The sequence below is a fragment of the Euprymna scolopes genome, chromosome 14 (genome assembly GCF_053919585.1).
Source record: "Euprymna scolopes isolate OS-2025 chromosome 14, ASM5391958v1, whole genome shotgun sequence".
NCBI classification, from domain to species: domain Eukaryota; kingdom Metazoa; phylum Mollusca; class Cephalopoda; order Sepiida; family Sepiolidae; genus Euprymna; species Euprymna scolopes.
In genome coordinates, this window is record NC_136495.1 from 52,681,321 (window position 1) to 52,708,906 (window position 27,586).

General features: G+C 33.8%; 1 long non-coding RNA gene across 1 annotated transcript in view; it reads right to left on the minus strand.

Moving 5' to 3' along the window:
- Positions 1–27,586, minus strand: part of LOC145293013 (uncharacterized) — a 359,025-nt gene that overhangs the window by 51,452 nt on the left and 279,987 nt on the right. Inside the window, exon 2 of the long non-coding RNA XR_013869640.1 lies at positions 24,744–24,995. This is a non-coding gene — a long non-coding RNA (uncharacterized LOC145293013). The remainder of the gene's footprint in view (positions 1–24,743; positions 24,996–27,586) is intronic.

The following is a 27,586-nucleotide window of genomic DNA, read 5'->3' on the forward strand; positions in this document are numbered from 1 at the left end:
TTTGTTTAGTGGATCTGATTGATCTGAAATCCAGGATCTTATATGTTATCACACAATAATCTCAGTTTACATTTTTTCCTGCACTCTTCGACCATTCCTTCTAGACATGCTACAGAATACAATCTATCCTATCTAAACTGTTACCAAGACTTCCTGCCTCTCAGTACCTTTGTATAGCTGAATAATTAAAAAAACGTTTTCTTCTCACTTTTGTCACTTCAGCAAGGCACATTGTCACTGATACATAAGGGGCTACTGTGAATTAGGGGCCAGATTTATTGGGAGCTTCCTAAGTGGGGAGTTGAGCAGCAAGATGTGTGCTCACATTACATTTAAATCTCTGCATATTGGTAAAATCTAGGAAATGGAGCATGAAGAAAATTCCAAAGGTAAGCAGTTCAATGGAAGAAGCTATAACTGTAGAAAATTTTCCGGCATTTACAGCAAAGGGGTGATATTTTGTTGCTTTTTGTCGGGTTTGTTAAGGACATTTGTGTTAAAAGGATACAAATTCAATAAGTTTGTTGGAACACATTCTGTGGAAGAAATCCAGGATCATCATTTTCGGTTGTTTCCTCCATTTCTGCACCCTTCCACCATTTATTCTAGACATGAAGATCAAATACATATAGACCTTCAGAATACTGTGATTTCTAAATATGGTGCTTTCCTCTTTAATTTGTCCCCCACAACAAAGGAAGGATTGGACCTAGTAATTCATTCCTGCTCATCCCTTTGCACATTTCCCAATAACCACGCCTTGGATTTAAAAATTTTTTGCACAAACATTAATCATGGTGAAAGTAAATTTTTGCCAGATCGTATTTTCTGGGATAACTCTAATTGTCCCCTTAGAGGGCATTATAAGGGTAAAATTGCCCCAACATCGTTGGTCCGTTCATTTGCTTGCACTCTTCTCAATAACAACGCCTTGTTTTTTTTTTGTTATTTTTCATAAACATTAGTCAAGGTGAAAGTAAATTTTTCACTTGTGGTGGGGTATCCCACATGCTCAGCTTGTTCTGTTAAAAAGATGCTTATTGCCTTCATTAGAGACTCAGGGGCTATTCTAAAAGGTTAAAAGGTTTCGAATAAACACTGTCAATCCATGGGCTTTGAACAAATTTAAGATTTCTTATTATTTCACTTTTTAATATTGGATGAAATTCTTCAGAGGAGCAATTATCTACCACTAGCGAGGGTACCCAGCATTGCCCGGGTGTGGAGAGGTGGTATAGTAAGAGGTCAATAAAAAAAAAAAAAAAAGAAGAGAGGTGTGAAAAAAAAAAAAACTAAAAACGTTTAAGCGAACGGTAAAACATTTCAGTTTTTGTTTTAAAAGGAAAAAAGTCCCATTACATAAGCCTTGAAATAAGGAAAAAAAACCCCAAAAAACAGAATAGGCAGGCTCAAACCTGTAATGCAAAAGAGGAAAAGAAGATGAAAAAAGCAAACCACTTAACCTCCGCAGCCACCATAACATGCGACTTTGCTGCCGTTCAAATAAGGCTAGTCATTGCAAGCGCGTATGATGACTTTGCAAAAATGTCGGCGAAAAAGTGACCTCTCCTTGTACAAAACTGCCCAGTCGAGGGTGAAGGAATGAATGTTTTTGGCCAATTTTTCAATATTTGTTGTGAAAGACATCGCGCTTCAAAACGATCTGTCGCGTGTGTCAAAGGTTTTTGCGAGACATACAAACACACACACACACTTTGCTTTATATAATAAATAGAAGATGTAATCATTTGTATTATTATCCGTATATAATTTTTTATCCAACATTTAAAATTTTTTGTAATCATTGTAAGGGAGGTGTAAAAAAATTTAAGGCAGTGGAGATGAATGAGAACTGATATTTTTTTTTACTCTCATTCACCCCAAAAAAGGCTTTTATTGCCACTTGGACGTAAGAAGCTACTAATTGGGACCATGCTTAAGAAAGATTAACAAAATGTTGGTTTATGTTACATAAACATATCAGTACAGCCAGGGAAGCAGGTAGCAGAAAGGGAATTCCAAAGTCTAGTTGTTTGAGGGAAGAAACTATTAGAGTAGAAAGCTTTCTGGCATTGAGGTACCTCAACAGTGAAGAGGTGTGATTTTGTTGCTAAGCAGATTTGTTGAGGATATGTATGTCGAGGGGGCACAAATGCAATGAGTTCATCAGAGCACATCTTTCAAGAGAAACACACGTCTGGCTGAAACTACTGTCAATAATTTTCCCCACTCTTTATCTGTGCCTAAATCCAAACGTAGATTCCATGAACAAAGCTTCTTTCTTAGAACTGCACGCCAGTGGAACTCTCTGCCCTTGCCTGTTTCCCACCTGACTACAACTTGGACGTCTTCAAGTCCAACATAAACAAACTCCTGACAAACCGCCCCCTTAAGTAAGACACTCTATAAAAAACCCCAATACTAATGATTACTACAATACTATCTCATTGATTACTGTACACACAATAACCCTTATCCCTGAGTGGCCTTTGGGCCTTGATAAGTGGTGACCCCCATGTAAAAAAAACAAAACAAAAAAAAACATTCCATTAAAATGCTTGTAAAACAGGCGTAGAGATGCAACATTGTGGCGATGGGATAGGGATTGGAGCCTAGTTGACAAAGTGAGGGTTATTAGATTTGAGATTGATGCGGAAAAAGTATATTTACATGGTAAAGCTATTGAGATTGTTCCTTGGTGATACCATTGGAGTAAAAGAGGAACTTGCTGTTAGTGTGATTGCAAGAATTAGGAGAGGATAGAGTAAGTTCAGGGAACTTCTGCCATTACTAATCAGCAGAGCATTACCAATGTTGAACAAGGAAGAATCTATCAGACGTGTATGCAATGTGATGATGTATGGATGTGAAACCTGGCCAGCGAAAGTTGAGGACATGTAGGGCATGGAGAGAAATGATATGAGAATAATACGATGGGTGTGCAGTGTGAGTGTTAAAAATGAGTTTAGCTCTGATGACTTGGAAGGAAGATTAAATCTGAATCGTATAAGGAGATGTGTGCATAGCCATGTTGAAAGACTGAATGAGAGTTCTTGGGTTAGTAGATGTAGAACAGTTGAGGTAAAAAGGTCAGTTGGCAAGGGAAGACCAAGAAAAACATGGGAAGAAGTTATAAGAAAACTAAGTGAAAGAGGGATAAATAAAGGCCTGGCCAGAAATGAGTTAATTTGGAAGCAATTTTCTAAAAGCTGTCCAACACATGCCAAAATGTAAAATTGATATTAAACTGATTATTATTATTGGAGAATGTTTTCTTCATTTAAACTTAGCATGGCTATTCAGCATTTCCTTCATCAACGTTTTCATTGGATAACTTAAATAAATCTCACTTGTCTGTTTAAATGTATGTATGTATGTCTGCCTAAAACTTTTGACAGAGGCAACGGTTGGTTGTTTGTTTTTGTTTTACGGCATATCAACCCTTTTCAGGTTTTTTAGAGCCGAATCCAAAGATTTTGAAGAAAAATTTTTTAATAGAATATATTTGTTGTTTTTAAGTCGGTTTCTATTTAACCCATAGTTGGGACCCTAACAGGTACTACCACTCCGGGTCAGAGTGGACCTGGGAGCAATGGCAATTAAAGGGTGGCTCCACACTCCCCAAAGCCCGCAAGTTGGGGCCACACCACTTGATATAGTTTAAGGTCATATCCAGGACCGATAGAAGCAACAGATTTTCACAAGATCGGTATCGTTTTAAAGCTTGGTCTTTCAGACGACAAATATTGAAAAATTGGCTAAAAACATTAATTCCTTCACCCTCAACTGGGCACTTTCCTACAGGGAGGGGTCGCTTTTTTCAACGATGTTTTCTTAAAGTCGTCCCCTCTTTTCGATTGACTAGCCTTAATTTAAACCTCCACCACTTCCGGTTTTGCAATGGACACAAGACGCAATGGCAAAGATGTCAGTGTTTTTTTTTCATGTTCTTTTTCTCCTTTGTGGTATGGGTTCGAGCCTGCCTGCCTACTACCACTTTTTTTTTCTTTTGCTCAACACACACCTCCAAACACCCGGGCAACGCTGGGCACCGAAGCTAGTACAATATGAATAAGTGATATGTAATGTGAAAAGGACATACCAGCGTCATTTCAAAAGTAAAGCCTCCTATTTTTTAAACTCCAAGAGCTACGAAGACATGAATTGGTACCATTAAAACAAGTGACCTTTTGTGCTTCAGAATTTATTTTTCTACATAGTCACCACCATTCTCAATAATTTGCCAATAATTCAATGATGCATCTTTGCTTCTGGTGCATGTCCATGACAGGGGTTGCTTTCTTAGAGTCTTACACCGTCATTATCTGCAACAGAGAGATGAAACTTTCAGGGCATGAATGCATAAGTTTAGTCATCATAGCAACGCCATTTGCAATCCCCTCTGATCAATTTAGACGAATAACAAAAATAGGAGGCATTACTTTTGGAACGTATCTCGTAAATCAACCATTAAAATGATGATGGTGATGATGATGGTGAATCAAGACTGGTTTATGTGGTCCTCCCAAACCGTTTAAAGAATGATCTGGCGAAGATCGAACAAGATGGAATGCAGAATCCGTGGAATGATGCCATAATGGTCTTTCAAGCCTTAATCTTATTCAGGAGGATCGACTGGCTCATCACAGATAAGCCGGATTTGAGTCAGATTCTGTTTCTCTCGCAGTCAAGCATCTTTTTCTTCATTGGTCATGGAGGGTATCTGGGTGTTGCTCATTGTGAAACACAACTGACTAGTGACCTTTACAATCTGATTGGCTTCAAGCCCATATGTGGCCAGGGCTATCTACGTGTAGCCACTCCCAGATAAGCCCTCAAAGTTATTGTTTGTTTTGTTTTTTTGTGTTTTTTTTTTTTTTTTTTTTTTGTTTTTTTCACCAATGTCAGATGTCTATCAGATCACCCCATTAATTTTGTCTGGATTCTTATTTTCTGAAATTTAAAAGTGTGAATGTCTAATTGAAACTAAATAGTATTCATCTAATAAATAAAATAAAGTCAGTTAGATTTTCTATGTTAGATTTGAATAACAGTGCATCTTACAAATTAATATTTGATGCCGCCTACCTGGTTAATTTTTATTTATTATTGTTTTCCCATGTTCTTTGCAATAAAAAATCAAAACATACTTAATTTTGATTTTTAAAAATTACTTTTTTCCAGCTCAGAAGATCGATAAAATGTGTTATTTTGTAAAAGTAGAAAGCAAAAATCAGCTTACATCATCTATACAAATAAGACTGTAAATGTATGCATGTGTCTGTGTGTGTAAATATTTAACTGATAAACACTTAAACTACTAATCGCATAATACTGAAATTAACAGGAAATAGTAATTATAATCCAAATCTTTGTTTGGATGGATGAATAATGCATAGTGAAATATGTCAGTAAGTTGAAATGCAAAATGTTCATTTCAAATATTTCTATTAGTTTTGTGCATGTGCAAATTCAATCATAGCTAGAAGTGATTTAATTTGAAATCTTTCTTATCTATCTGCTAGATTAGCTCAATGGTATGGAACAAGACTAGAGTGCTAAATGATTCTAGCTAATGGCACCCAAGTCATGTTTTTAAAAACTTTTGAAAACAATACTATCTCTCTCTCTATCTTTCTCTCTATCTCTCTCTCTATGTATATAAAATAAAATAAAAATTACAATTAAATTTACCAAAATGATCCAAGATGGTAAAACTAAAGTATATTATAAATATTAAAGAATTAATATTTATAAAGTAATCTCAACCAGATGTAAAAGCTTGATAAAACCAAATAGGAGATAGAGCTTATAATAATAATAATAATAATAATAATAATAATAATAATAATAATAATAATAATATAATAATAATAATAATATTATATATATATATATATATATATATATATATATATATATATATATATATATATATAGTTAGTTAGTTAGTTATAAAATATATATGTCGATTAAGCTACACTGAATATTCCGCGTTTCATCCACTCTAGGATTCTTCAGGCTCATGGGCATAAGTCTGAAGAATCCTAGAGTGGATATAACGTGGAATATTCAGTTATTCAGTGTAGCTTAATCGCCATATGCGCATAAGCCTGAAGAATCCTAGAGTGGATGAAACGCAGAATATTCAGTGTAGCTTAATCGCCATATATATTTTATAACTAACTAACTAACTAGCTCTACCTATGTATTGAGCACTTTTGAAGTAAATACTTAAAGTTTACGCATAAATTTATACTTTCGTATATTAATTTTATGTGAGTAGATGAAGCAGTTATATATATATATATATATATATATATATATATATATATATATATACTGTGTGTGCAAAATCAAGACTCCAAGACAAGGTGTTGATGGCAACAAAAAGTGTATTTCATTTTATGTTACAATTGTTTCAATGTCCAGTTCAACGATTTCAAGCATTATATCGTTTGAAAATTTTCAAAAACCAGCATTTCTTCAGACTTTATGAATAAACACACTTTTGGCAATGTAGCATTTTTTGAATAGAAAGAAAAAAGAGGAGGGGGGTCCCTAATGGGAAAAACATGCGAGAAACATTTACCTTGGTTGTGGTGACGGAAAAGCCCATTTAAATATTAATGTATCGCCTAATTTTCGTATCCTTATTTAAGAACAGTTATGTGAAGTTTCTACGGGGAGCCCTAATCCATTTAAAAAAGAAAAAAAATTTTTTTTAAATATATCCCATTTGTTGGATTCCTAAATTCCTTTATTCAAAATTTCCTCTTTGGAGTTCACAATGTAGAAGGCCTCCAATAAACATAGATTGCACCTTTTTGATTTCCCAGGGCTGTACGTCCTCTCCCTGTCCACTACTGACCATTTTAATTCATAATTTTCATTATTTCTGTTAAGTTCCCTAATCCAGCTACCTAATGCAGTGGTATTTTTCTTTTTGTTTTTATTTCTAATGCTGGGAAATCAAAAAGGTGCAATCTATGTTTATTGGAAGCCTTCTATATTGTGAACTCCAAAGAGGAAATTTTGAATAAAAGACTTGATGCCATACAGGGATGTCTTCATAGAAATAGATTTCTGCTATCACGCCTTAAATGTAACTGAGGCATAACCTTTTTACAACAATAAGGATCATCGGATGGCAGGATTAAATTTTAATGTACAGTTAAATAGGTAGAATTGTTACAATATAAATGAAGGATCCAAATCTAACATGCGAATATAGTTTCCGTTCTTCTTAACTGGGCAAGAAATATAAATAAAGTATATAGCCCATCTAAGAATGTGTTTTTTTTTTTCTTCGTAACGGCAACCATTCTTGTATTCAGTCATAGCAGTATTAACGGTAAAATTAGTAACACCCTCTTCAAATTAATAAAACAACTCAGCAATTAATCTAGTTATTATTAAAAATTAAATTAGCAACTTGGGGGCTGTTAATCCATTTAAATATTAATTCAATTGATTTTGTCATCTGACACCCTAGGTTGGTAGAATCAATGCTTACTTATTCTCCTACTTCACTCCATGGTTAAGTGTTTTTCACCCATAAATGCAGGAGTAGACATCTTCCCACAGGAGTAAAACACACTTTGAGCTGTGGGTGGTTTTGTTATAAGAATAGTAATTAGAGGATATACAATATTTTATTTATTTAGACAACCCAAGAACACAACGCATGAACTATGACAGGAGCAGCACAAGTGATTAATAAGAGATGCAGGCTAAACACATCCCATTCCTTTAGATCAAAAACATAATTTATATACTTAATTGTTAAACAAGCTATTGTAGAACGTTCTGGACCCATCTGATTAAATTAATTATTAAATCATAGTTGCCTTTGAGTAATTAATGAACCGAAAACACAAATTTTTGTTTTTTTACTAAATAATAGCCTATTCATTTCTTACAATCATTTTAATATTATAGAAAGTAAGATAACTTCTTTTGAAACAACTATTTAGACTGCTGTTTTACTATAATGATGCAAGCGACAGAAAAGTCATTGGTAAATATCTTTATTTTTTTTTTCCATAACTTTATATAAGGAGAATATCTTCTACTTGAATTTAATGGTTTACATATGGAGCTATCTACTTTAGATGAGCATATATTCTTCCATCGCTATATTAATAACATTGTATCTGACTTACATAAATACTCAAAAGACGTTACAGAATCCGACGGGCACATTTAACTTTATGTAATTTTTATTCGTGAACACGTTCTTGATGAGCCATCCGCTTAGATAATCCAATTTACCAAATTTCCACTACTAATGATTACTATGACATTTTCCCATTGACTACTGTACACTCATTGACCCTTATCCTTGAGTGGCCTCCGAGCCTTGATAAGTGGTGACACCTTTGTAAAAAAGAAATTACTTAAATAGTTTCTCACATTTTATGCACCCTTTGCATTATATACGGCATAATCACTTGACACACCGGTTCCCATCAGATCAACCGAGTTAAGCAATGTTGAGTGTGGCCATTACTAAAATGGGTGACCAATTTGGGAAGTTCAGGTGCTGTATGTAGGAGGACGTCAACACTCCTACCTTACAGATGCCAAACTTCTGATCGACCAACAATATGGATTAAGGCAAGCTCATTCCACAGCAGACATCCTAACTGTAATCTCTGAGCGTATATACCATTCACTGGGGTAAGCAGTGGAGGGTAGAGCAGTAGCTCTAGATATATCTAAGGCTTTTGACAGGGTATGGCATGAAGGTCTTCTCAGATCATACGGTATCACTGGAAGAATACTTAACATAATTAAATCCTTCTTAGATTAGAGAAAAATCCAGGTTGTCCTTAATGGTCATACATCTAAACAATCTATTTATACACCTATAAATTCGTTTTTCTTTTGTGTGTATTGATATTCATATTAAAAACCCCCTTTTCTATTTATTTAAAAAGAAAATACAATGTTCTTATATATGGGTTGTGGAAATGAATTCACTAGCTAAAAATCTAGCTAATTTGCATATTCTTTTAAACATTAATTTTAATTAATTTCCTATTAATTTTTTCGGTTTTCTTATGGGATGATCATCTAGAGTTAACTATTATGTGTAATTATATTCATGCAGATATTCTACATGATTTATACTTGCATAATATTTGCATAAAATCTTTACAGTAAACAAAAAATTGTTTCCATATATATTCATGTATACGTATATATTTTTGTTTAATCTATTAATTTATATATCTTTAAAAGTGAACGTGTTTGTGTGTCTGTGTGTGTACATTTCCCTACGCAATAACTCTGTCAATTTTTAGTCTACAGACTCGAAATTTGATATACAGGGTACTGAGATTTGGGAAAATTTTTGTAATCCATTTTCGGCCAGAAATTTGGCTGTTAAGGGGTCAAAGTTCAACGATTTGACCTTTGAGAACTCTATCAAACTCCTCCGACAATTTTGGGTATAAACACTTGAAATTCTAGATATAGGTTCCTTGGACATGGATCTAACGTAATAACTTAATTTGAGCTCAAAACAATAAATGTTAAGGAGTAATAATAGGAGTCAAATTTTAAAAAATTGACCGTTTTTTTTTTTTTTTTGCCTAGCATACACCTCCAAACACCCGGGCAACGCCGGGAACCCATGCTAGTATATCTATAAAAGTGAAGGTGTCTGTGTATCTGTCTGTGTCTGTGTGTGTACCTTTCCCTATGCAATAACTCAATTTTAAGTCTACCGACTCAAATTTGATATACAGGGTACTGAGATTTGGGAAAATCGATGTCATCGGTTTTCGGCCAGAAATTTGGCAATTAAGGGGTCAAAGTTCAACGATTTGACCTTTGAGAACTCTACCAAACTCCTCCGACAATTTTGGGTCTAAACACTTTAAATTTTAGATATAGGTTCCTTGACATGGATCTAACTTAATAACTTGATTTGAGCCCTAAACAATAAATTTTAAGGGGTCATAATAGGGGTCGAAATTAAAAAAATTGACAGCTTTTTTTTTTCTTTTTTTGGCTCAACATGCCATAAAATAAAACCACTAAATAAATTTGACTGGCTCTACCTGACATTTTTCTAAAATTTAAAGAAAAGAAAATGGCTGACGCTAAATAAGATGGTTGAAATATTTCTTGTGTTTTGAATTTCAAAACATAATTTCTAAAAGAGTAAAACATATTTAAAAAATAGTACAAAATGTTGTAGAAACTGAAAAGTAATTTTCTAGTACAGTAGAAGGAGCCCACTTTCTTAGCAGCAGTTTTGGCAATCTCTTCTATCTAACTATTAAACCAGATGGCTGTATATCTAAGCAATGATATATCGGCGTTGATGTTCTTTAAGAGTCAATACTTCGACCTATTCCTTATATATTCTATTATTCTATACTCTTCCATATCTTCATAAACGACCTCCCGAATGTAATCGCATTTGAGATGTGTGTATTTGCTGATAACACCATGCTTTACTCTCATTAGAATCTACTAGAATGAGGCCAAAAATGGATGGTCACATTTAATGTTACCAAAACAAACTTTAAAAACTATAAGAAACCTTCCCAAACATGGTCCATAGCGCACTTTCTATGAGTCCAATATTTAAAATTTTCACACAACATGAAGCGGAATAAATACATAGAAGATGCTGTAAAGAAGGTAAGCTCCCTCTATCAGGCTAGAAAATTTCTCACACTTGCCAGTATCTTATAGCTCTTTAAATCCAACATCATTCTATGCATGGAATATTCTTTCCAAATTTGATCTAATGCACTAACAACTAGCCTCTTCCTCTTGGACAGGGTGAAAGTAAGAATAATCTCATAGGTCCCACACTGTCTGTTAAAATTCAGCCTCAGTCCCATCATTGCAATGCTGCAACTCTGTGCTTGTTTTACAAGTACTTGCAGAAAATGTGCTCCGATGAGCTTACTGAATTTGTAAACCATTCCCCTTATGTAAATACTCTTAACCCACACAGCAGCAGCAACATCACATCTGGCCATATTAGGCGTCCCTATTTGAAGTTTTAAAGGAGTTTCAGCCCCCATAGCTTCTTTAGGTTAAAAGGGTGTTTAAAGATTTAGGACCACTGCCATTGCCTCTCCTTCCCTGCAAATTTTCTGCATATACTTTCTATTTCATGAAAATAGAATATATTTGAAGTTTTAAGAGGGGTATGCTCTCATAGCCCCCTTAGGAATACATTTAGAGATTCAAGAACACTTCCATTGTCTTCCCCGGTAAATTTCGCATAAGAATATGCTTTAAATTTTATGTCGATTATCTAACCTTTCGTTTTATAAGAAACACAAACATTGCACTCATACACACAGACATTGATTTTATATACATATATGATGAAAATAATGGAAATAGTATTCCGACAAAATAGAGATATAAAAAGGAACAAACCGTATACGGTTTGTTCCTTTTTATTTCTCTCTCTCTCTCTCTCTCTCTATATATATATATATATATATATATATATATATATATATATATATATATATATATATATATATATATATATATATAGTAACCTACAGATAAACTGTTTCTCTATATTACAGCTCTCTAGTGTGATTAGACAAGCAAGTATCTCAAGTCTGGATGAAAAGTAGACTGTCTAGTCGACCTCAATATTTATATAAGCACTGTCAATTGTGAAAGAGTTCTCCATTTGTTTATATGAAGAGTTTTGTATATATATATATATATATATATATATATATATATATATATATATATATATATATATATATATATACACACTAGACATTTTAGCCTGTTAAAAACGAGCAAAAGTTATAGTCCATTGACTTAGAATAAGTGCTTTATGCTAAATTGATGGTTGAATATGGTTAAATATGTGCTCATTTTTGGATTAGATAATAATCTCTAACTGTACCTCGAATAGATACCATAATATTTAGTTTGCTGCACTTTATCATAACAAACGTCTTTTACAAAGTTTCAGCGAGATCGGCACAATAGTGTATATATATGTATGTGAGAAAGAGTGAAATTGACAGAGAAAGAGAAATATAATGTATATATATATATGTATGTGTGTGCATGTGCGTTTATGCATATGTATATATATGTGTGTGTATATGTGTGTGTGTGTGTGTATATATATATATATATATATATATATATATATATATATATATATATATATATATATATATATATAAGAAAGAGAGAAAGGGCAACGGTATTGGTGTTTGACTGATCCCTGTAGGATTTTAACTTGGTATCGTAGATTTCATGGTTTGTAATGGTATCCATTCTGCCAACCAGAGACGCCCGGATCTTTTTGGTATGCCTCAACTGATGCAAGTCGTATCGATTAGTTCCATTGCAACAACCAAGTGTCATTGTATTTGATTGCAGTAATGTCTTTTTACAAATGAATTCAAACCTACTCACCTCCTCTTTTCTTTTTTTGCTTCTCTCTTTTGTGTCTTGGAGAATGAGTAAAGAACGCGACGCACAGGAGAGTCAACCGCATGTTTTCAATAGAATATCTATTGATTCGGATAAGAAATTTTCAAGAATATCTTGCCAAGATAAAAGCGAGATAGCGAATGTAGAATTCGAGAAGCTTTAGTACAACGACCACCACCACCACCAGCAGCGGCAGTGGGCGTGATGGAGGTAGGGACGTTCTAATCAAATCAAAGAACACTGCGCCTCAAATAGTGGATCTGCAAAGAATCCAATTTCTGCTTGACACCTGATAGAAAGAATAAAACTGATATTTCTAGAATATTCTTGAAATAAATTAAAAATAATCTGATCGACAATTCAAACTGTCTTGACTTTTATTTCAATGCTATTTAAATATTTTAAGAGTTTTAACTAAAAGTTTTAATTATAAATTTTTGATGAATTAAATATTAAAGTTTATATAAAAAAAAACTAAAATATTAAAGTTTTGTTTTAAAAACATTAAAAATTAAATTTTGTCTAAAGATTTTCAGTTATGAATGCCCAACAGTTTTTGTTTTATCGTTCAATATGTGGGGACACTTTGATGATAGTCTCATCATCATGCTTTAATTTCAATAAATAGTTTAATAATAGTAAATTAAAAAGAAAGTATTATAATGATTATTCTGACTACTGTTCTTATCTTGGTTATTTTCACATTTTGCCTGATGTAATCTCTGATCTTGAACTGCATTTTTTCAAACTTAGGAATCTTTTAATCCACAGGATAAGATCGTTCTTATTCCTTCAGCCTGCCACTGAGAATTGATTGTTAATCGTCTTTGACCATTGTGCCACCTGTTCATTTATGGTTAATTCCTTACTACATGTTGCAATAACTAAGAATAACAATTAATTAACACTATTAACCGGTCATGGTTGATAGAACAAGAGCAATCTACTCTCATGGATTAAATAAATCAGTATTCAAATTCTGTATAGGTTTCCAGGTTTGATAAAAAAAAGGTTCCCAAATTCAAAATGATGTACTTAAAGAAGATTGAATGTAACATTGGATAGAATGTTGGAAAATAATAATAGTCTGAAATATTACTTAAGTTTTTTTTTTAAAAATACATTAAATATTACTTAAAGTTTTTTTTATACATAAAAAATTAAATTGTGCATTAAATTTTTTAATCAAAAAAGGGTAAAAATTAAATTTTACATAAAATGTTTAAATAAGAATGTCAAAAATATAATTTTACATAAATTTTTTTAATCAAAATAAATTAAAAATAAAATTTTACATAAATTTTTTAAATTTAAATAAACAAAAGAATTAAATTTTACATTAAATAAATAAAATATGTTAAAAATTTAATTTTACATAAAATTTTTAAATTAAAATAAATTAAATTTTACATAAAATATTTAAATAAAAATATGTTAAAATTTATTTTACATAAAAATTTTTAATTAAAATAAATTAAAAATTAAATTTTACATAAAACTTTTAAATAAAAATATGTTAAAAATTAAATTTTATATAAACATTTTAATTAAAATACATTAAAAATTAAATTTTATACTAAAACTTTTAATTTATCTTTTTTTTGTACGTATTATTTGAATTATTCAAATTATTCTTCAAATGTATCTTTTTAAAACTTAAGTATTTTTGTTTTGAAATTTTTGAGATGAGGGTTATTTGGATTATTCACACTATTATTCTCATCGTGGACTTGTGGAACAATGGATAAAGTGCTAGGTAATAATTAATTCTTAGGGAAAATCTTATTAAGTTTGAAACTTTAATCTTCAATACAAGTGATAAAAATATAATTACTTATTAAGATTTCTACTCTATCATGGCTGACGTAACAAGAGCATGCTATCCTCATGGTTTAAGTAAAGTGTTCAGTTCAAAATTCTGTATGGATTCCCGAATTCGACAAGAATCATTGGAAGAAGATTTGAGGTTAAATCTGTCAAAATTTAGTGAAAATAACATTCAAGATGAGAAGAATAGTCTAAATAACTCAAATTATCTATCCTCATCTAAAAAATTGTGAAACCAAAATTTTATTTCTTTTTTGTAGAGGTTTAGAAAATATGCAAACAAAAATAAGATTTGAATTGCATCCTGGGCAACTCCGGATAGGTAGTACTAATAATTTCATAAAAATAAAGCCACTCAATATAAGTTATAAAAACAAAAAAAAAACAAAAACAAAAAAAAAAAAAACGAAAGAGAAACAATTTGTCTTTATTGATTATCTGCCCTTTACACGAGCACATCTCACGATTGCATTGTCATATTTTCACTTTCACTGTCTCTCTTTCTCACGGCTATAGACTAACACTTCATCACGATTATAGCTGCCCCCGCCCCTCTTTTTTCAGTCTTGTTTTCATTTCTCGCTTTCTTTATGGCATCGATGACTTGTAACAGTTAACCTTTGCGATGGGGGTCTTGTCATGAATGCTGGCCTTCAGCAGATGCAGAGCTTCCCTTGGCATGCGATCCTATTCATAATAGCTGGGCTGAAGTGCGGGAGGTCATTAGTATTAGCACGCAAACACGTCAGTGGAAAAAGCTACGGCAGATAGAAAACAATCACTACAGTAACTTCACTCATAGTGCATGATTCTTTTTAACTAACCATTGGGAGGTGACTGATGACCTGCATGTGTCAAGATAACCTTGAATGAAGTTTAACACATTTCTAAAATCGATATTTTTTCTGTTACTTTCAGAAAAGATATTCTGTTCATTTTGGAGAGATTTTTAATTATTGCAATTATACATTGATTAACTTAGGAGCAGGGGAAGCAACCTTAGGTCTGTTGGTCACATCTGGACCCCAAGTAATTTTCGTTTGACTAAACAACTTAACAGATAGACTTTAACTATCCAATTAGTATTGAATAAAAGCTGAAATTTAGGTAAATCCATTAAAAGACCAGAAGCAATATTTTTTTTACCATTTTAGAACTGAATTGAGGCAAATGAAAAGTGTCCAATACATGTTTTGGTACGTAGTTCATTAAATTCTTTATTTCTTTAAACCTTGCAAAAGTGACAGTTTCTTTGACAGAATAGTTTGAATCCAGGAAAATTTATCTTCATTATATTTTATACCATGGCCCTTCAATGTGATTTTGCAGAGTCAATTAACCTCTCTCTTCAACAGCTGTCATTTTTTTTAAATTTACGAACATCCCTGCACTTTTCATCGATTTATAACTTAAAAATGAAAAGTTCTTGGAAAGAAACTCTATTCATGGAAATTATGTTTGGTCTTGTGTACACATAGGAAGAAAGGAATGTTCTTTGCAGTGACTGTAGCTAGATAAGTTCTTATTGTGAAAGGTTTGCAGAGAGGAACCAGACTTTTGAACTTAGTCAAACACATCCCATGAAAATAACAATAGAGTCAAGAAAAACTAATAATATCTCTTCTGTGAGAATAGGAATAAGGAGAAGAGATGCCCCCCAAAAAATGCTCTGAGTGTCACCTCCCCTGATGTGGCAGATAGTACTTTATCTTAAAGCATATTTGATTCTTATACAGGTATAGGGTTGCATTAGGAGTCAGGTACTTTCTGGATCAGCAGAAAGATCCAACAATATCTCTAGCAATTATATAATAGAAACATGGTAGCTTAATTCAGGTTAATCTATAAGGGCCAAAGGCAAAGCTTTAAACCATTGTAGAACTAAACTGAGACAAATGAAACACACCCAATACATGTTTTGAACAAGTATTAGACCACTCTGCTGTTGGTACGTTATTTATGGCTTGCTGTGCGGTCAGTTTCATATGAAATAAGGTAAATTGTTTAAATAAAACCAGATTAACTTCCTTTTTTTGCTTAAAAAAAAAATGACAGTTTGAGTCCAAGAAAATATATTTGGATTATTTTTTACTAGTGGGACCCATAGGGATTCCACAGTTTTATTTTCTTGCAATATACTTTCAGAATATATCTGATTACAGTGGTCTACCTCCAAAATGTTTGAAAGTCAATTTTTAAAGCAGTTCAACACATGCCAGTATGTCAATTTTTAAAAGCAGTTCAACACATGCCAGTATGTCAATTTTTAAAAGCAGTTCAACACATGCCAGTATGTAAAACAGACGTTAAACTGCTGCTGATGATGATGAAACAAATTTAATTGTCTAGAGATTTAATTCTTGAAACCTTTCTTAAAAATAACAGTGTAACCTTTGACCTTCTTCATATTTTCGCATTTGAGAATTATGGCAACACTGGTAAATTAAGTTTGAGATGGGTGCCATTTTTCTTTTGGGATACATTCAGGTTTTGTCAATCCATACAAGCTGCCCCCCCCTCCATGAATGGCATAAAACACATGGGTCTTTTGTGGGGCTGTTCACCTTCATATTCATTACGAAAACCCAAAAAGAGTTGATATACCATTAAAAAAACAAAAAACAAAAAAAAACAAAAAAAAAAAAACAACAACCGTATCGTAACCACAAAATAATTAATAGCAATGTGTGAATTTCTATAGAATGTTCGGTAAAACAAAATAGGAATTACATTTGAAGATAAACACTGAAAATTGTATTGGGAGCAACAGCTTTTAAAAAGAAGGAACAACAACTGTGAACAATTTTACAAAGATAAGGAATAAAGAATGATATACAAATCAGAAAATCTATAAAGAACGAAGAGTTGTGAATTTCTGCATCCACAGAAGTTATCTCGCATAAAGAAATGTTTTGTTGACCCTAACATGTTTCAGTCACAACAATCGCTGGCTCATTTGGTTGTAGGAGGAAGGCTTCGCTTGCGACAAGCATCTGCAGGCTTGTATCATGATTCAGTTAACCAGTAGCAGATGTTGGCAGCGGTTATAAAAATGCAATTAGAAGCAGAAGCTTTAAGAATATGTTTATATAGGCTGGCTCTTGTGAAGCCTAATTATAATTGGTTACACTTTTTGGCCAATCAACACGACCTTTACGAGGGCAAGGGACCTCAAGAACACTGACCACTGTATGAATGTCTTATAAAATTTCCAATCAAAAAGCAACAAGACAAATTCAATGAATCAGAAAATCTCTTTCACTGATTTCCCACTTATGAGAGCCGTTTGTAATTAGACGCTGAAATCCACTAATCTTTGGCCGACAACAGACATAATTAGATGATATTAAACAAAAAGAAGGCGTTCAGAAGCATTCTGCGGCTGCCGCCGTTTAAAGTGGGATGAGGGGGAGACAATCAGAAACAGCAAATGGTGCCGATCAAAATGGTAAAGTATTTAATCGAATGCTAATCATTTTCTTTGCTCAACTTGCAGCAAAGGATGTTCCACTGGCACTTACGCAATTAGCAAATAGATTGGCCTTCATCGTACAAATAGTTTAAAGAGTTGCTAATCATCATTGATCATCGGCAATAAATTATGAAGATCAATGAATAGCGGTAATTAATCAATTATAAAAATAGATGTTTGAGAAAAAAAAACAAAAAAACTCACAGAACAATCTGAAGAGTAAATATTTAAGTTGTACAGGATGATCTATCCCCCCCCACACACATACACACACACATACACACACACATACACACCCACACACACACACACATACACCCACACAAACTGCCACATACCGAATTGTTATAATTCACAATCCTTTCTGCAATCTAACCATATTTGGTACAAATAAAATTCCGTTTTGATTGAATGAAGCAACATTTGCATAAAAAATTATCCACTCATAGATTAGCAACTAACCAGCACCTAGAGATTGGATCCTCCCATCTGAGCATTATGGAACGTCTCAGCTGGCTTATAAACCAACTTTCTGGGCTCATTCAGTTCTAGCCCAACTGATCAGACAGTTGAATACTGACTACTAAATTGAATATTAATTACATTCGGTACAAATAAACTTCAGTCTATGCTTGACTTGTCCAACAAGTCTCACTCGTGAATGTTTGACATGCTTTATTTTATCACCATTCAATGAAATGCAATGACACTTTGGTGTTCATCTCATCATCACACTTTAATTTCAATAAATAATCGATTAATAGTAAATTTAAAAAAAAAAAAATATTACGATTATTCTGATGGCTGCTGTCATCTTGGTTGTTATTTTGACATTCATCCGATGTAATCTCCAATCTTCTTCAGGTGCATCAAGAGGTCACAAGTGCTATGAGTTCATCAGAGCACATGCCATTAGAGTACTTGTAAAACAGGCACAGGGATGCAACATTGCAGCGATGGGACAGAGATTGGAGCTTGGCTGACAATGCAGGACCTCTTAAATTTGAAACTCTTTTTTTTTGGGGGGGGGGCTCTAAGGGTAAGAGATTAGTGATAGATGCACCAGCCCAGATGTGGCAACAATACTCCATACATGGGAGAATTGTGGCCTTGTAAAGATATGGGATACTCTCAGGTGTAAGTAATTTTCTAGCATGGTAGAGGGAGCCTACTATCTTTGCAGCAGCATTGGCAATGTCCTGAATATATTTATTCTAATTCATGTTGTTTGTGAATATTAGGCCGAGGAGTTTGAAAGATGGGCTCTTACATAGGATGTTATTTGTCATGGCAATCATTAGTTGAGAAGGTTTTTTTGTAGTTGTTAAAGGAAAGGAGCTTAGTCTTAGTAGCATTAATTATTACCAACCATTTATAACTCCATTCCACTATGGACTAAAAGTAATTTTCTAGGGTTTCTGCCATTGCTTTAAATATATGTGCATTCGTTTTCCTCTGATGTTTATAATAGAGCATTGGTTTCATCTGCAAATATACCCATCTCAGACACAATTCTGTCATATCATTTATGAATATCAGGAGTAATGAGGGTCCAAGAATCTACCCTCGTGGATTAAATAAATAGTTCAGTCTGCTATATTCACACTCTATATAGGTTCCCCGGTTTGACAAAACGATTCCCAAGTTCAAAATAATGCATCTGAAGAAGGTTGGATGTTACATCGGCCAGAATATTGTGAAAATAATAACCAAGATAAGGAGAATTATCCAAAAAATCAAAATAACGCACATTATCAATCCTTATCTAAAAAATTTCAAAATGTAAAAAGTAAATCACACAGATGCAAGAAACACGCATGAACAGTAGTCACGCAATTGTGTGAATATGGAGATAAATGTATTATTCTTCTTACATTCTTCTTAGTCATTATAGCTTGTAGGAGATGCATAAGGCAACTGCATCCTATTGACGATCAGCCACACAGAGAAATGGCACTAGATGACAATACCCTGGACTCTTCTATCTCTGAGATATGCTAAGTGCAGGTAATGGATGTGGATTCAGCTTGGGCAAAATTTTGTGAGTTATTGCATCTGAAAGCATCACATGCTGTCCCTCTTTATATACTGGACAAGAGAATCATGATACAAGGTAGTGAATGCCAAGTCCCTCTCTTACACATCTGCAGTTCAATGGCAGATCCATGATCAGATGCTGCAATGTGAAATCTGACCAAACCTAAAACATCAGCGGATTTGCAGAAACGTTCATACTTGCCCAGCATGGATGTTATCTTAAGGATGAATCGATTATGCCGGTGCGATCATGTGAAACAACCATCCTTCCGGATAAACCATTTCAGAAGCATGAATGCCTTAAATCACAGGAAGATTGACCAGCCAAGGAAAACTTGGAAGCAAGTGACAAGACAAGACTGCACAGAGTGGAATTTGGAGATGCCTGCCATGCTGAAGTGTGAGAACTGAAGATTGAGTTTGCGCAATATCAGAAATCATCTGACCACTGGGCAAGAGAAAAGTGACGTTAACTGAATAGAAGAAGTAAGGATTGAACCTTTAACCTCTAGAAGAATGTGGTCACTTAGAGCTCATTGTTAACCAACACCTTTAACAGTTGTGCCACTGGATTATGTAATGTTCAATCCTTACTAGAGCAATAATAACAAAGAACCTATATAATAATACACTAAGGCAATTTCATGCTCATGCGTACACTATCACCCCTTCTTTAAAAAAATGGGACCACCCAATCACTGAAGATCCATGCAAAAAAAAAAATATGTTTGTAAATTTAAGCTGATGTTCTTTGGAATGTGAAACTCAAATATATTTTCTTTGCCTTCGAGCATGGATCAAAGTGTTTTAGGGTCCTGGATATGACCTTAAACTATATCCAGTGGTGAGCCCCTAGCTTGCGGGCTTTGGGGAGTGTGGAGCCACCCTTTAATTGCCATTGCTCCCAGGTCCACTCTGACCTGGAGTGGTAGTACCTGTTAGGGTCCCAACTATGGGTTAAATAGAAACCGACTTGAAAACAACAAATATATTCTATTAAAAAAAATTTTTCTTCAAAATCTTTGGATTCGGCATTAAATAACCCGAAAAGGGTTGATATGCCGTAAAACAAAAACAACCAACCAAAGTGTTTTAGAGAGTAGAATAAACAAATAGAATAGACAAGGGATGATCACCCCCACCCCTGCCAACTTTTGATGGTCAAAATATAATTTTTATATCTTTTGCAAATAAATGATACAAAGTGTAATATCTGTTCTGTCCAAAGATAGTATGATAATTTTGTGGGGTCTGTATTTGCATCGCACATCCATAGAATTGAAATATGTAAAAAAAAATTCGTACACGAGTTTTGGAGACAGATATATTTTAAAATTACATTGGCCAGAATAGATAAACATCTTTCAGTTTGGACAAATATGGTACAATGATATCATGCAGCCTATGGAAATTAATCACAGACACCTTGAAAGCATGTTAGCAATGAATAACAGATGACAGAAGCAGCTGTGGAATGGATCCTGCTACTAACCTAAGAATTAACACCATCACCCGGTTCAAACAATCTGAATTATCAATCCTCATCTAAGAATTTCGAAACAGTGAAAACTATGTGAATCATGTAGACGTGAGAAACACACACACACAAAAAATTGTCACACAATTGCATTTATAATAATAATAGAGATAATTGAACCTTCAACCTCCGTAAGACTGTCACTTAGAATGAATTGTTAATAAATGCTTTAATCGTTGTGTTACAAGTCCGTATAAGGTTCAAGCCTTACTACAGGCAATAACAACATCAGTAATTAACTATCTGATCCGAATAATCCAAATTCTGAATATTAAAAAAAAAAAAATGTTGTTAGTTATGTAGAGGCGAGATACACAGACACACACAACTATACCAATATGCAGAAATTTAAATGTAATATGAACAAAAATCCACCTGCACAACTCTGGCTGCTAATCACAGATTCCCCTTACGTATTAGTTGTAATATGCCTTGTTTGGGTTAAAAAAAAACAAAGAAAACAGAAAAAGTTGTATTTGTTAATTTTAAAATATTATTTATGTGAAGATAATAAATGTAAAAACAATGTCTAAATTTTCCGTGGCAAAGCTCTAAAATGGGAGACGAGGCATTCGTACAGATGTGGCGTGGTAGAAATAACTTTCTACAAGACCTGAATAACCATTGAAAGCTGGTGAAAAAGACTCTGTACCATTCTGTAATCTCATCAACAATGATGATGTACAAATACACAAAGCGTCTACATCAGTGTCGGATTTTCCAGTAGAAGTAATCTGATAAGTAGGGCCATGACAACAGCATATTCTTATCATTGTTTTGACTCTCGAGTATATATCCCACACAGTTAGACACAATTAATCAACCGAGAACCATATCACTCTATATAAAAACATATAAGATATCAACGGATACACACCCGAGAGTTAACAGCAATGAAAAGAATATTCTGTTGTCCTAGTCCTAGTGATGAGGTGATTAATCACGATGGGATAGGAATGCGGAGTCCTCGAGTGTCTTTTTGCCTTGATAAGTGGCAACTAGGAAAAGTACTTATCTGAATATACTGAAGAGCACCTTGTGAAAATTTGAGTTATTTAAATAATATTACATACATTTTTTTTTTTTTTTTTTTTTCTGAATGGTGTGACTAAAGAATACCTCATTAAAGAATTTGTTACCATCGGGACATTTTTTTTAATGTTGGTTAATGAGTAGGGCTATGACAACAGCATATTCTTTTAATTGAAACGAAACAGAGCTCTGCAGGCATGCAGTTCTAAGAAAGAAGCTTTGTTCATGGAATCTACGTTTAGGTTTAGGCAAAGATAAAGAGTGGGGGAAATTATTGATGGTGGTTTCAGATAGACGAGTGTTTTTTTGGAAAAGTCAGGCCAGGGAGGACCATAGATTGGAGCTCAGAAGAGCACTTACCGTGCAAATAACGATAAAGCAGAGACAGGCTCACAACATCTCTTGTGGTTCCAGGAAAGAGAAAAGAGCATGTCTCACTAGGTTACGAAGTCTATTTTGAACTCTGCCAAGGTAGGGTAAGCTGCTTCTAGCAGCTCCTGCCCAGATTTATCTTAACATTGCAAATATTTCATGTGAAGGAAACAATTTGTCGGCTTGTTATCATTTTGCAAAGTTGACTACATGAAATATTTGAAACAACTTATAAAATAATTGTATTCATAACTTTGTTTCTGAATTGTTGAGGTGAGAATTGATAACTTTTATTATTTTGATTATTCAGACTTTAATTCTCATCTTGAGTGTTACTTTCACAATGTTTCCATGGCATAACGGATAAAGTATTTGGTAAAATTTACTCATAAGTGATACTCTTCTGGAGGTTGAAGTTTCAATCCTCAATCCTCAGTGTGGGCAGTACTCGGAATACAATTGCAGAATTACTTAGGACTTCTACTCGGTCATGGCTGATGGAACAAGACCATGATACTTCCATGGATTAAATAAAGGGTAGTGTTCGAAATTTTGTGCAGATTTCCGAGTTTTACAAGATACACCTAGAAAAGGTCAAGGGTTATATCGAGCAAAGCGTTGTGAAAATGACACTTAAGATTAAATAATACGAATTTTATAACTTTGTTGTAAACATGAAACAAAAATATTTCTCATTTATTCATATAAACATTAACATCTTGGTAATTCCGACACAAATTTATTCACTTTTTAAATGTGACCATAGAGAAAGGAAAAGAAAAAAAGAAACCAATTTTTCTTCTCACTTGCAATTTAGAAATAGATCACAATCTGTTTTTCTCTGAAGAAAGGCGTATTTAAACACAAATGCTAAATATTTATCCAGGAAACAATATGCGAAACGGAATTTTTGTTATATTCAAATCAAAGCAGTCATTGAATTAAAAAAAAAACAATAAGTAATAGTTAATTAATAGAACGTCCTTTCTCAAAATCAATATGCACGTTAGTTAACCTTGAAACTGATGTCGCATATGGATAAGTAATATATATATGTATATATATATATATACATATATATATATATATACATATATATACATATATTAAAAAAATTTTACATTAAAGTTGAATTAACTTGAAATAATTACTATTTACTATCTTGGTTTTTCAATTGCCTAAGGATAATCTTCTTACATGTAGTTTGATTGTGTCCTAGAGGTCACCCAGAGTGGCAGGGTCAGATGTGCTATAGCAATATCTCAGGGCTGTGTCCAGTTTTCATAATACCAAATGAAGTTTATTGCAATTGGTTTGCATGCCAATCATTCAGTAAATAAAATTTTATAAAAGGTGTGTTGCCCTTCAAGTTCTTCTAATCTACATATATTATATTTCTCTTAGTCTGTCTATCCAGTACACATTTTCTAGGAAACTACTTGTCCGATCTGGTTGAAATTTTGTATGGACTTTTGCTTTAAGGTGTAGCGAACTACGTATTATGGTATCGGTTCAATGCATGGTTAGGAATTAATAGAGATCAATAGAAATCAGTCGTTTACTCTCTGAAACTACTGGACTAATCTAGCTGGAATTTTGTATGGACCTTTGTTCATAAGACACAGCTAACTAAGTATAATGGTATCCGTTCGATTCACAGTTTGGGATTAATAGGGATTAGTATTTAATGCAAAAAAAAAAAAAAAAATGGGCTTATAGCCATATTCAACCGTCAATTCTACAATTTGACTGTAAAAGCCTATTTTAATTGAAAGTTAAAAAAATTATCAAAGGACTTTTATGAATTGTGGAATTGAAAAATCTTTGCTTCTCTTTGCAATTTGCATAAATGTTATTATGTTATGCATTGGAACTTTTGAAATGCTCTTCTTATCCAAATGAAAGCAGATATAAGAATAATAATAATAAAAAAATTAGAAAATAAAAAAACAAAAAACACATATGATGTTTTGGTGGGAGTTTATGCCAGTCAATAAATCAAGAGCAACTTACCAGCCTCTTTGCCGCCGCCGCCGTCACTCACCAGCGTTCTGGTTCTTTGGCTCCCTCTTCTGAGTTGAGGTAGGAGTTGTTGAACTTGCGATAGCATCATCAATCATCCATTTTTTCCCCCCTCTCGCTCACTCTCTCTCTCTCTCTCTCTCTCTCTCTCTTTTTCATCACCATCATCTTCTTCTTCTTCTTCTCCTCCTCCTCTTCCTCCTCCCCCCACCACCTGGCTTTGCTTCCTGGATGTCTGAGGAGCTACAACAGAAAAAAAGAAAAAAAAAATGTTGAAATCAATGTTTAGACAAGGAACATTTTTAATTAAAAGAAAAGAAAGGTTAATAAATAATAAAAATCGAGGAAAAAAAAGCAAAAAACAAAAAAAAAAACATGCAATTCCATTTTCAACCAATAGAACATGTCTACCAATTGTTGAAACTGTTATTGCACATGGTGGACAAGTGTTACATAGAAGAAGATAAGAAAAGGGATATTTTATGTAATTTGGCATATGATAGATTGTCTGTCTGGCATGCACTGCAAACACATATCAAAGAGTACAAATGAACTTCAGCCTATGCCTGAATTGTCCACCAAGTTTCAGTTACGAATATCCAACAGCCTTTACTTTATTGCTGCTTAATAATAATGTACATGATCATATTGCCACACTGGTTCTCCGCACTCTTTATCTGTGCCAAAATCAAAACGTAGATTCCATGAACAAAGCTTCTTTCTTAGAAGTGTATGCCTGTGGAACTCTCTTTCGTTTGCCTGTTTCCCACCTGACTACAACTTGGATGTCTTCAAGTCCAACATAAACAAATTCCTGATGAATCGCTCCCTTAAGTAAGACACTTTATCAAATCTCCAATACTAATGATTACTACGATACTATCCCATTGATTACTATACACGCAATAACTCTTATCCCCGAGTGGCTTCCAGGCCTTGATAAGTGGTGACTACCATGTAAAAAAAATTAGTCAGCATCAGATAGGTAACCATTTGGGAATACTAGCTGCTATACAGCATCTTCCCTGACTGAGATATACAGGTGGATATACGAGGACTTGAAGCGAATTTGATATTCCCTAGAAACTTTTTCCTTTGGTGGAAGCTGGGTTAGCCACCTAAAGTGAATACCACATCAGATATTGCTGAATGAACGTTAAAAATAATGTGCGGACATTTTGGTGATCCTCTCATCAGTAGGAGGTGTGATCCTGAATGGGTTTCACAATTACCCGATCATACCCTCCATCCCCGGATTTTTACCTGTTGAATTTTCTCAAAGACATTGTCTATCAAAACAATCCCTGGACTCTTCCATAACTGAGGACAGCCATTGCAGCTCAAATCAGGGAAATCCCAAAAGAGAAGTGTGTCAGGGATATTGACAATTTTGCACATTATATGCAGGTGTACTTATCGTTGGGTGACAATAAAACAAAGACTGTTGGATGTTCATAGCTGAAACTTGGTGGACAAGTCAGGCATAGCGTTTATTTGTACTAAATATGGTTGGATTGCAGAAAGGATCATAAATTTTATTAATGACTCCATGAGTGGCATTTTTTTAGGGGAGTGTCACCCTGTATTTAATCTAGGTAATTAACATCCGAAAACGATAATCATAAGGTAGTTATAAGGATTATTGACTCAACATACCAGGTTCGAATCCTATCAGGCAGCTGACTCACTTTGACTAATATCTTTTGGAAAAGGAATGAATTCATTAGCCCTTCTAGCTAAGAGTAAAAAAAAATAGGGGAGACTTCTAAATTCCAATTAATTCAAGATAGGTAATTATTTGGGAATACTAGCTTCTATACATCATCTTCCTTGACTGTAAAATACAGGTAGCTGAGGACTTGAAGCGAATTTGATATTCCCTAGAAACCTTTTCCTTTGGTGGAAGCTGGCTCAGCCACCTAAAGTGAATACCACATCAGATATTGTTGAATGAATGTTAAAAATAATGTGCGAACATCCATTTGCCATTCTGGCTAGGAGTTAAAAAAAAAAAAAAAAAAAAAATAGGAGAGACTCTTGAATTCCAATTGATTCTAAAGAATTTTGTTCCCAACTTAAAACCTTTTTAATAGCATTCACTCGGAAAAAGTCATCAGCTTGTTGACATTAGACAACAACTAAAACATTGAGTCAACCTCTGCTGATGCCATATTTTTTAATTTTATTTTTTACTCTTGTTCACCCCAAACAAGGCATACTGCCACTTGGACGTTAGGGGCTACTATTTGTGAACATGTTTACGGAGGGACTATGTAAGGAGATGAGCAAGATATCGGTTTACATTATGTTTAAACTTCTGCCTGTTAGTACAGTCAGGGAAGCAAGAAGCAGGGAGGGAATTTCAAAGTCTAGCAGTCAAAAGAAAGAAGTTATCAGAGTAGAAGACTTTCCGCCATCTAGGGACTTCTACAGTGAAGGGGTGGGCTTTTGTTGCTAAAAGGATTTGTCAGGGGTATGTACATCAAGAGGAGGAAACTTGCACCGTACAAGTTCATCAGAGCACATTCTATTAAAATAATTGAAAAACAAGCACAGAGATGCAACATTGTGGTGATAGAACAGGGATTGAGCCTTAATTGATTGTGTGGAACCTACCTAGATTGGAAACTCTTTTTTGGACCCTGTCCAAGAGGGAGAAACTAATGGTGCAATGCACCAGCCAAGATGTGGCAACAATACTCCATGCTTGGGAGAATGGTGGCTTTTTAGAGATACAGGATACATTTAGGTGCAAGTAATTTTCTAGCATGGTAGAGGGAAGCCACCTTCTTTGTAACAGCCTTTGCAATATCTTCAATGTATTTCTTCGAGTC